At 40.9% G+C, this 12,176-nt stretch overlaps 1 protein-coding gene across 1 annotated transcript in view; it reads right to left on the bottom strand.

Annotated features, from left to right (window-relative positions):
• FRMD4B (FERM domain containing 4B) overlaps positions 1-12,176 on the bottom strand; it is a 187,947-nt gene that overhangs the window by 163,275 nt on the left and 12,496 nt on the right. The window lies entirely within an intron of this gene.

Genomic DNA, 12,176 nt, shown 5'->3' on the forward strand with positions numbered 1-12,176 from the left:
ACGTAACCCAAAAAAAAAAAAAAAAAAAAAAAAAAAAGAATATTTCTTTGATTAACTCCTCACCTTCTCTAATTCTACTTCTAGAACCAATTCGGTTCTTTCCAAATATTCATGGAGCACCACGGACGTGCAGAAGCCCTGCAAGGGAAATCAAAGGTGAAAACTCTAAGGTCCTGACCCTCGAGGGATTTACAGCCCAGACTCGGTGTTTTTCAAGGTGAGCAGAGCGATTATCTTACTTTTCACCTCACAGTCAACGCTGCAGTTGAGGAATCATGCATCCCTTTTACACACATGCTGGTTCCTGTTTTCAATCTTTTATCAATCTGGATGCCAGCGCTCCTTGGGTACCTGATGGTTTTTCTTAGCTCTGCATTCATTCCAATACCTATTTTGGGGGTGCCTAATAATAATGGCTGTAAGACCTGCAGAGTCCCACAGGATCCCACGCTCAGAAGAGCACCAACCTTGTTTAATGCTCTGCTGTCTTGTAATTCTTAATACATTTGAACAAGGGGTCCCACATTTTCAGTCTGCACTGGGTCCTACCAATTATGTAGCTGGTTCTGCTGGGTACTAGGCTAGGTGGTGGGGAAACAGTGATGAAAAGGAGAGACTCCAGAGGGGGGCAAGAAATAAAAAATAAATAAATTAATAAATAAGGTAATTCCAGGTGAGGGTTAAGACCTGTGAAGAAACTAAAGCAGGAGGATGTGATAAAGAGGATGGAGCGACTGGAGACTAAGAAGGAGCCAGACAGGGGAGCTCCCTGGTGGTCTAGTGGTTAGGATTTGGCACTTTCACTGCCATGGCCTCGGTTCAATCCCTGGTCATGGCCAAAAAAAAGGAGCCAGCCAGGGCTTCCCTGGTGGCGCAGTGCTTGAGAGTCCGCCTGCCGATACAGGAGACGCGGGTTCGTGCCCCGTTTCGGGAAGATCCCACATGCCGCGGAGCGGCTGGGCCCGTGAGCCATGGCCACTGAGCCTGCGCGTCCGGAGCCTGTGCTCCGCAAATGGGAGAGGCCACAACAGTGAGAGGCCCGCATAACGCAAGAAAAAAAGATGATCACCTGTGGACTCGAGAGCCTTCCTGAAGTCCAGGGGTCCAGCAGAGAAGTTCCACACACCAAAAAAAAAAAAAAAAAAAAAAAAAAGGAGCCAGCCATGTGGATATCTGGGGGACAAGTTCAGGACCACTTCTGCCTTGTTTGGGGCTATAGCACGTGGTACATAGAAATCTCTCAACTCATATTCTGAATGAATAGAACTTCTGTTCAGAAAGGAAGAACACCAAATACAGAAAACAAATTCATAATTTACTAGAATTGGGACAGCACTGCTGAGCGGTAAGGAACATTTGAAGTTTATTTAAGGTCTCCTTCAGGATCACATGTTTCAGCAGTTGGAGGGGGCACACCATGTCCAGGAAAAACAACCCTGATGGAAAAGTCCGTTATTCACATTCCCCTTCAGGCAGAAAAAGAGGGAAGTTTCTTGTTCTAGGCGGATTCTCTTGCTTTCCTAACCCAAAACAGAGAAACAGAGGTGAAAAAGTTAAGGAGAAAAGTAGGCATTGTAGGGGGCTCCTGTTTCATCTGTTTCACAAGATGAGTGCCATGAGTTTTGACTTGGTTTTTACATAAGACACACGCAGGTTTTCAGGCAATGGACATTGCAAAATCTAATCTCACGCCTGTGTTTGGAAATTTGAACAGAAAAAGGCTTTGGAAGTTCAGAAGTCATCAAAAATGTTCCAACATTCATTGTAAAGTGCATATATTCATTGTTTTATCTTCTGTTTTAAATGTCACATGCAATAAACTAACACTCAACAGCCCAAATTTATCGAGTGCTGACTGGTACCAGGTACTATGCCCCGTGCTTTACACAGATTCTTCTTTTATCCTGACAGCAACCCTATGAAGTGGGTACTTGTTCATCTCTATTTTAGAGATGAGAGACAGAGGCTCAAAAGATCTGGTAACAGAAGTCCCTTGAACTGGGTGCAGAAGAACAGGATTCGAACCCGGGGCTTTCAGTCTTAAACTGCCTTCTTATTCGGCTTTTGCAGACAATGAGAAATGCATCCAGGGGTTAACAACATGCTGTTAGGTTTCCTTCCTGTATTTCTGCAGAATCTGGTTTTTTTTGTTGTTTTTTTGGTTTGGTTTGGTTTTCCCCCTTTTTGCTCCCTTTGTGTTCCTTTGAAATCGAAACAGAACTTTTTATGGTGGAAAATTTCAAGCCCTTACAAAAAGTGACAGATGGGTATAATGAACTTCCGTGTATCCATCACCCAATTTCAACAGTTATAACACATGGCTAATCTTGTTTCATTAATCTCATCCACTTTCTGTCCTTCTGTATGTATCACTTTGGAGAAAATTAAGACTTCAAATAATTTCATCTGTAAATATTTCAATATAACAGCTAAGGACTCTTTTAAAAGACAACCCCAATTACCTAAAACAATATTCATTAATATCAGCAGATATGCAGTTAGTGTTCAAATTTCCAATTGTCTTATGAATGTGTTTTTTTCAAGTTTGTTTGAATCAAGATCCAAAAATGTCTACATTTTGCCATTTGTTGTTATTTCTCTTAGGTCTCTGTTAATCTGTAAGTTCCCCTTCCATTCATCTTCTCCCTCTCTTTTTCTCTCTCTCATTGCAATTCATTTGTTGAAGAAACAGGGCTGTTTCTCCTGCCATTTCTCCTGCCATCTGAGTTCTGCTGATTACATCTCTCTGGTGTCATTTAATATGGTCCTTTGTCCACCATATTTCCTGTAGGTTGATTGAGTCTGAAGGCTTGATCAGATTCCAGTTAGATCTTTTTGGGCAACATTGTCTCATTGGTCACCAATCTGTGTTTTCTCATTAGGGCTGTCTGTTTTTGTAATGTTAGTTCAATAGCTAGATCATTTAATTGACTAAGGGTTGCAATATGATGACCTTCCAATTCTATCACCCTTTACTTTGAGCCAGAATATTTCTGGAGTGTGAAATTTTCCTCTCATCTACTAATGGGTTACTTAGTGGTACAATTCATAAAGAAAAGGCAACAAATGCTTGATTCTTCACCTTTATTTACCAGTTTTCAAAATAGTGAGTTGGCACTTCCAATGGTGGCCAAATTGGTTTTTAAAGTATTTATAAACTCATGAATTTAAATCTATTATATGTGTTTCAATCTATTAAAATTGTTGTCCTTAGTGATGTTCAAATTGTCCCATACTGGCCAATGGGAGATTCTTCAAGTCAACTCCTATGTCCTTTTGACATGACTCTCACAGTTTTTGATATCTTTCTTGCTACATGGAATGAAAAGATGCTCATCTTGTATGTTTATTGATACTTTCCAAGACCTACACAGCTATTGCTATTGCTACACAGTCTGCTATTGCTTTTTGTTTCATTTAAAAAATAGAATTATAAACAGTAAAATATACATCCTTTAAGTATTACAATTTGATGAATTTTGACAAATGTGTACACCTATATTATCCACACCCCTACCAAGATAAAAAATATTTCTAGAATATTCTGCCAATTGCCTCTGCCAATGTTTCCCCATCCTCCATAAGCAACCACTGTTCAGATTTCTATTATCATAGGTTAGTTTTTCCTGTTCTAGAACATCATATGAATTGAATTATAGACTATGAATTCTTTGATGAATGTTCTTTCACTGAGCAAAATGTTTCTGAAATTCATTCAGGATGCTGGATATATTTGTTAATTCATTTTTTATTGCTGAGTAGGTATTCCATTGCATGAATATACTACAAGTTATTTATCTACTCTCCTGTTAATGGAAATCTGAGCTATTTCCAGTTTGCGGGTATTATAAAGAAATATGCTATGAACATTCGCTTACAAGGTTTGTGTGTGTGTGTTTATCTGTGTGTTTGTATGTGAGTACGTATGTATGTACATAAGTTTTCATTTCTCTTAAATAAATACATAGGAGTGGAGCTAATAGATCATGGGGTGGAAGCCTGTTTAATTTTTTTAAGAAACTGCCAGTTTCCCAAAAGACTACACAATTTTACACTCCCATCAGTAATGTATGAGAGGTCTTTGTCAACACTTGGTATTATAGAGCTTCTTAATTTAGCCACTTCAGTGACTATGTAGTGCTAGAAGCACCCGTGTTTAAGTGACTTTTTTTTTACACGTGTATAGGTTTGGATGATAATTGCAAATTAATAATAGCAAACACTTACATAGTACTTAAGATACACCAGATGCTGTTCCTATACTTTATAAAGATATATCCAATAATACCTTTGAGGTAGGGACTATTATTATCTTTATTTTACAGATGATGAGAAAAATGAAGCACAGAGAGGTTAAGTAACTTATAGGAAGTCACAGCTAGGAAGCAGCAGATGCAGGATCTGAAACTAGACGGTCTAGCTCCAGGGCTCAGGGCTTCTGACTCATAAGCTCTTCTGCCTCTTGCAATTGTTAATTAAAATCGTTTTCCTTTCTCTAATGTTTCACTGAGATGCTGGCAAATATTTCTGGTCAATACTACTAATTAATAAAGAAATACTGTACTTTTTAATGTAAAGCACTTTTTTAAAAGAAGAGTTTCCTTCTACTTTTATCCAACTTACTCTGAACTTAGACATTTTCCTTTGACCAGCACATCTCCAGTTCTTGTTCCATTCTTTCCACAAAAGTTTATTTTCAGCACCTTTTTTTTTTTTTTTTTTGCGGTACACAGGCCTCTCACTGTTGTGGCCTCTCCCGTTATGGAGCACAGGCTCCGGACGCACAGGCTCAGCGGCCATGGCGCATGGGCCCAGCCACTCCACAGCATGTGGGATCTTCCCGGGCCGGGGCACGAACCCGTGTCCCCTGCATCAGCAGGCCGACTCTCAACCACTGCGCCACCAGGGAAGCGCTTGAGCACCTTTTTTGTTGGACAACTCTTCTCTAAGTCGTGATCTTCAAATCCTGAGCAGATCTTATATCAGAGTGCTTTTTGCACTAAGTAGCAAACAAACAAAAAGTAAAAATAACTTTAATGATATGAATTGATTATCTCACTATCTAAAGGGAGGGTAGTTCCAAGGTTGGTGAGGTCCACAGATTAGTACTGCCATCAAAGTTCCAGGTTCCTTCTATTGTTCCACTCAGCATGCTCTCCTGAAACTAACATTCCCTCATGGTTACACTATTGCTGCCACTCTTCCAGGCATCACATCCCTACTCCAAAAGAAGGATCATCTCTTTCTTCTATGTCTCTTTTTAAGAGTAAAGAGAGCTTTTCAAGAAATGCATCAGGGCTTCCCTGGTGGCACAGTGGTTAAGAATCCACCTATCAATGCAGCTGACACGGGTTCAAGCCCTGGTCCAGGAAGATCCCACATGCCGCAGACCAACTAAGCCCCTGTGCCACTACTACTGAAGCCCACGCACCTAGAGCCCGTGCTCCACAACAAGAGAAGCCACCGCAATGAGAAACCCACACACAGCAACGAAGAGTAGCTCCCGCTCACTGCAACTAGAGAAAGCCTGCGTGCAGCAACGAAGACCCAATGCAGCCAAAAATAAATTAAAAAGAAAAAGAAATGCATCAGCAAGTTGCACCCCATTGGCCAGAGCTAGGACATATGTTTACCCTAAACCAATCAGTGGCAAGAGGAATAAGGCCACGTGATTAACTTTGACCTCAGCTTCACACCCAGTGTGTGGATATAACAGGCAATAGAGTATCCTGAACTATTGGTCCTCTCAGCCCTCAAGGCAGCCTAAGATCCTGCAAATGGTCACCTCAAGCTCTGAGCAGCCTCATATACATTTGCCCTGTGTACCACACAGATACTAGCATCTCGTATGTACGCTACGACATGAAAAATGTTGGGAAGCACTGGCTTAGAGACCTACCAGGATATTCCTAAGTCACATGGGAGGTGATATTGATCCCGGAGCCAAATAAGGCCTCTCAGGATGGAAGAAGGAAAAAAATGGCTCCTGGAAGCAGGCTTAGAAAATGAACAGGAAACAAGAGAACCCACCCATAACGGAGCAGACACAGCTGACACCACGTCATACAACGACTGTCTTGTCTGTGCCCCGCCCCCACTGCTGCTTTGATGGTTCTTACTTGCAAACGTTCCCTCCTCTAGCTCAAAACTCGGAGTGCAGGAGCACAGAGGTATCACAAGCCTGGTTGAGACCTCAAGCCTGCCCCCTAGATGAACAGGGGCAGACAGGAAGATCTGGCTCCCTTGGTGGCCACAGTAGGAAGCGTGCACAGGGACCTGCCTTTTTGCCATCTGCCTGGTGGGAACCCCCAGAAGGGAGTCGGGGAGCTAACAGAATGCCAGTGGTGAGTGCTGGCCAGCTAACACATGACAAAAGCCCTCTTTGAGGGGTTTCCTGTAGCAACTCCTATTTAACTCTAAGTTAGGCTGGCCCTGGTGAAAGTCTATACACAAACAAATCTGCAGGTCAACCCATCCTCACCCTCAAGGTGCAATCTCTCAAATAACCATGACATTAACAGGACTTGCAGTTTCAATCATCTCCCAAGTAATCAGTTCTGGTGCCTCCGGAAATGAGACAAATGACAGTTTCATAGTTGCTTGTGGCTATGAAATCTCATTGAAACAATTCAACTCTGGCTAAATTATATTTAACTTAATAAATATGGATTTAGAGGGCCAAATAAGCTTGAAGTCCTTGGGCATTCAAAAGAGAAAAGGCGAAAAAGAGAAAATAAATGGTGCATCGTTCTGTTCTCCTGCCCTAAGCTTTATCCCTTGTTTAAAAAAAAAATAAAGCCTTGGTGATCACTTTCAAGCTTATCTAAATGAAGTTGAGAATGTTTACAGACGAGATAAAATAAGATTTTTTTTTTTGAAATCTACTAAATAGTACTTGGGGACACCATAGTTTGAAACCAAAGAGTATAATGAATGCAAAAAGAAATAACTATTCTGAGCTATTTGTAAATCTTAAGACTTTAGTACATGGCAGAGAGACTATATGAAAATATATCTTTATGATACTTGGATTTCAACCAGCAATGCTCTACATAAACTTACTTTAACTATACAAGGAAATTCCATAACACTGTGAGAGGACAAACATTTTCTAAGAGACTAAAATTTGCTCTAAAGCATGCAAACTAATTTATACTGTGATGAAATGCAAAATATGCTTTTCCTGTTGCTCTCAGGCAAGTACAATTCCAGTTTTCCAAGCATCAGGGCCCTTAAGAAGGTTATGAAAAGCAGACAGCTCCACTAATTAAGGAGATAAAATGAAAACAGATATAAAATATAAATTTTTTGCTAGCACCACGGTATAAATCAAAAGTTGTTGGCCACGGTATGGAAAAGAAGGATTCTTGTTCACTCAATGGCATCAGAAATTGGTACAACCTTTTTGGAAATCCAAATTCCTTCCAAATGAGGTATGTATCTTACAGAAATTCTCCCACAAACGTTTTGCATATAAGGATGTTCATGGTAACATTTGTCTTAGTAAAATTTTGGAAACAACTTAAATGTCTATTAATAGGGGATTACCAAAATTAATTGATACATTCATACCATTGAATACACAGCAGTTATGAAAAACAGAGACAGATCACCATCTAAGATGTGTAAGTAAATACATTTCAAACTAAGATGTATAGAATGATCTCACCTCTGTAAAAATTTATATTAATGTAATATGTAAGTCACTATATGTTTAGAAAGTATTCGGTGAATATATACCATTGATAAAAGACTCACTTTTAAGCCATGCATTTCTATAACAATTAAATTTATGGACTTATGTTACTTTAATGATAAAAAAACTCTATGGTTCTCCAAGGAACACAAATATTGCTTTTTATTTAATAGTAATCACATCAATAATAACTAATGGTCATTATTAAATAGACACACTAGAGAAACACGTGGAGAGACACTGCTACATGCCGGGTGCTGTGACACAAGGTTACATTGGACAGATCCCTGTTCTCCAGAAATACTCTACACAACAGCCTGGATCAAATGTTTTTGTTTTAAATAAATTTATTTATTTATTTATTTATGGCCGCGTTGGGTCTTCGCTGCCGCGCGCGGGCTTTCTCTTGTTGGGGTGAGTGAGGGCTACTCTTCATTGCAGTGCGCGGGCTTCTCATTGTGGTGGCTTCTCTTGTTGCGGAGCACGGGCTCTAGGCATGCGGGCTTCAGGAGTTGTGGCACGCAGGCTCAGTAGTTGTGGCGCATGGGCTTAGCTGCTCTGCGGCATGTGGGAACTTCCTGGACCAGGGCTCGAACCTGTGTCCCCTGCATTGGTAGGCGGATTCTTAACCACTGCACCACCAGGGAAGCCCCAGATCAAATGTTTTGAATAGGAAGTTTTACAAAATTATAAAAGTTCCATATATCCTTGCCATAAACTATTTAAATTCAGAATTATTAAAGTAAAAGAAGTAGAAACATTTCTCTTCGTCCACTTACATATCCCAGGGGTAAACATTATTAATGGCTTGGTATATGTATTTCCAGTGCTGTTCTCCCATGTACAGGAACATATACACGCACTTCTTGCATTTATTTGTGCCTTTTTGTCTCTATAGACATACACACACACATCCTGTATATTGTTCTGTCTTTTGTGTTTATTTTTACCCCAAAATAGGTCAATGACAATTCTGGGGGGGTCTACTTCGCTTTTCCTACTGATGTCATAGAATCCCATGCTTCGGAGGGACTATCATCTAATTAATCGTTCTCTTATTCATGTCTTCACTGGCTTGCTCTTTCAAATTACGCTGCTGTGAAAATCCTTACACATATACCATCGTGTCCTTAAGATGACTTCCTGAAATGGAAATGTCTGGTCAACGAGGGCACATATCTTACATTTTGATTGGATACAACTAAACTGTCCTACGGAAAGGTTGTAACAATTTACCAGGTTATAATTTAATTCTTCTGTTTCAAAATGTCCATCTCTTCTCTTATCCTTATTTTAGATAACTTCCTGTAGACTCGAGAGGAAGCGAGCCTCCCATTTCTAAGATTTTTCCTTTTCTTTTTTGGCCTATTTTAGTAACCAGGGCCTCTTCCTCAAACTACAGTGTATCGAGTTCTTGTCATGTCCCAGACACCATTCTGAGCAGTCACAGGGCATCGTTTCACTTAAACCTGGCAGCAGTATAATGAAATATTATGTTCCCATTTCATAGCTGAGAAAACGAGCCTCAAAGGAATGAGGCATCACGCTCTGGGTCACACAACCAGTGAGGGATGAGGCACACAGGATTAGAGCTCATATCCATCTGGCTCCCACATCCTTAGCTCCCAAAGATTATGTGCAAATCATGCAAAAGGAAATAGACAAAGCTGTTCATCTCATTACAAGTTCTATTAAAACAGACCGGGCTTCCCTGGTGGCGCAGTGGTTGAGAGTCCGCCTGCCCATGCAGGGGACGCGAGTTTGTGCCCCGGTCAGGGAAGATCCCACATGCCGCGGAGCGGCTGGGCCCGTGAGCCATGGCCGCTGAGGCTGCGCGTCCGGAGCCTGTGCTCCGCAACGGGAAGAGGCCACGACAGTGAGAGGCCCACGTACCGCAAAAAAAAAGAAAGAAAGAAAAACAGACCGATGGCATTAATATTTGTAAATAATGAATGAAGCTGCTTGGGCTGAAAAAGGCATTTGTTTCCCAGGCTGCTCCCTCCATCTTTTTCCTCACAGGCCCCTCAATTCCTTAACCAGCCGCCTCGTCCTCCTTCTTGGACGTAGTTGCTGGGGAAGGGGAGGGGGCAAGAGCTCCATTCTGAGTAATTTGCTCTACTGCTGTCTACTTAACACCCAGTACCCTCCAGTGTGACAGCCCATGCCATGGCCCCATTTCACAGACCAGTGAGCTGAGCCGAGCCAGGAGGTGACCAGGAGCTTCTACACATGACCAGTCTCTGGTTTTCTATTTTCTTCTTTTTTAAACTAAGGGTAACAGATGAAGCTGTTTACCAAGCTTTCATTTGCTGAACTTCATCAAAATTGATAGTAATTTCCTGAAGAATACAATCTACTACAGAACCTAACATATTATTGGTAGTGGCTAATTACTTCAGGGTCGTAATATAACTTTAGAAGTGATGTTGAAGATTGGGGGAAAAAAAGCTATGTTTGGTAAATATGTTGGCTAATAGTTTTATTTTCTGGAAAAACTTCAGATACAGTGATATACATACACACACACACACACACACACACACATATATATACACACACAGGCGCATATATGTATGTGTATTTATACATTCTCATATATATATATATATGCACACACATATATACATATATATGCACACACATATATATGTCTATATGTAATTTATTTATACATTTGAATGTGACCTATTTAGCTCAGAGAAAATACACCAAAAAAAAAAAAAAAAGGGAGGAAAAAAAGAAAAGGATATAATTAAATTTGATGTACTTATAACACACAATATACAGCATAAAGGTGTGGCAAACTTTTGCTATATTTGTAACCTAATGTAACGTTTGAGCCTGAAAAAAAAATTAAACTGATGCAACTTGGTGGTGAATAAATGGCACTGATCAGACTCTGGCACTGATATCTCAAAAAAAATTTTTTTGAAACTCAGAGTTGGCTTCTGAAGTTTATTAAAGGAAAAGCACATTCACTAAAAAAATCTCATTTCCAAAAAGAATTTGAGAGCAAAAATCTTATGAGCTCGGCTGGAACTATATCTGGCATCAATACCTAGAAAGATTAATATATAAAAATTTTAAGGAAGGAAAAAACCCCAAAATCTAAATACTGTGAGCGGATGCTTAGGATTCTTCATATCCTGAACCAAACTGTTTCAAACTTAAACATTAATTTCACTGAAAAACTGGTATTGGACTATTTATTGAAAGTAAATGTACTTTGTCTTCAGGAAATATTTGAAAAATGCCTCGTATTCCTTTTTGTTCTAGAAGATTATGATTCTGTCATCATTAGAGGTTGATAATTAGACACAATAACCAGCTCTTGTAACTCAAAGGGTCAAACTCTCTTTATATTGTCTGTGCTTGCAGAATTTTAAAAAGCCTGGACACAGCCAAAGACTTAGGGAAAGCAAGCTTTTAATTAAACACTAATGAAGACCAGAAAGAAAAAAAATATTTTCCCCCAAGAATCCAGGCAAATCCAAAGGGTCCTTCCATCCTTAGCTCCAGGGGATGGGAATGACCTGAGACAGGGTCAGAATGAAAATCGACATCCACAGAGTACCACGAAGAGAAAGCCAGCGGTCTGAAACGTCTGTCAGCATCAGTCAGGCCAAAGAGGGCACCTTCCAGAGCTTAACCACAGGGCTGGGCACAGGAAACAGTGATCACTTGACAGTAAGAGCTAACAAGAACTACAGAAACTGCCAACTTCCCCACCCTGGGCTGGGCATGGGCAGGGACTTGCAGCTGGCTGTACACAGAAGCTGGGGTCCCTGACTGAGCCCGTTTTACAGGAACTGGAGGAAATAATCTGTTCTGCTCTCTGCAATGCTCCTTCCTTAATGAAATGGCTGTCAGAGAACACAGACCAACGTATTCTCAATCAAATTACACTGGCTTGCGGCTATTTTCCCTAAACACATACACACAAATACATTTCAACACACATGGCTTTGTCCTGGATGTTTCCAAAACTTCACAGACTGTAAACATTCTCTTTGGACAGAGTCTCCTTCCTGCTGCTTCCCCCTCCTCCAAATTCTTCGTGTCTTCCTACAGCATATGTGGCCACCACTCCAGCCCAGGTCTCCCATCGTCCCTCAAGTGGTCACGAGAAACAGCCTAACTGCTCTTACCCCTTCCGCACCAGTCCCTTCACAGTGGCTAGAGCGAGTGCCTTAAAATGTAAAGCAGATCCCTTTGTTCATTTGGTCAAGAACTATTTTCGAAGGAGTATTAGGTTCCGGCCCTGAGGATACCACAGTGAACAAAGCAAAGTTTCTGCATGCCTTCAGCTAACCTTCTGGTCCGGGAAACACAATAAGCACATAAGCAAATAAATTCCTAACGTCAGGTGGTGACGGGGTTACAGCGAAGAATAAAGCAGGATAGAGAGCAGCCAGGGGTGGCCTCTCTGTTTGGATGGTATCCGAAGAAGGACCTGCAGGGAGTGGGGGGGGGGGGGGGG

This window comes from Lipotes vexillifer, unplaced genomic scaffold (genome assembly GCF_000442215.2).
Source record: "Lipotes vexillifer unplaced genomic scaffold, Lipotes_vexillifer_v1.1 scaffold1008, whole genome shotgun sequence".
NCBI lineage: Eukaryota > Metazoa > Chordata > Mammalia > Artiodactyla > Lipotidae > Lipotes > Lipotes vexillifer.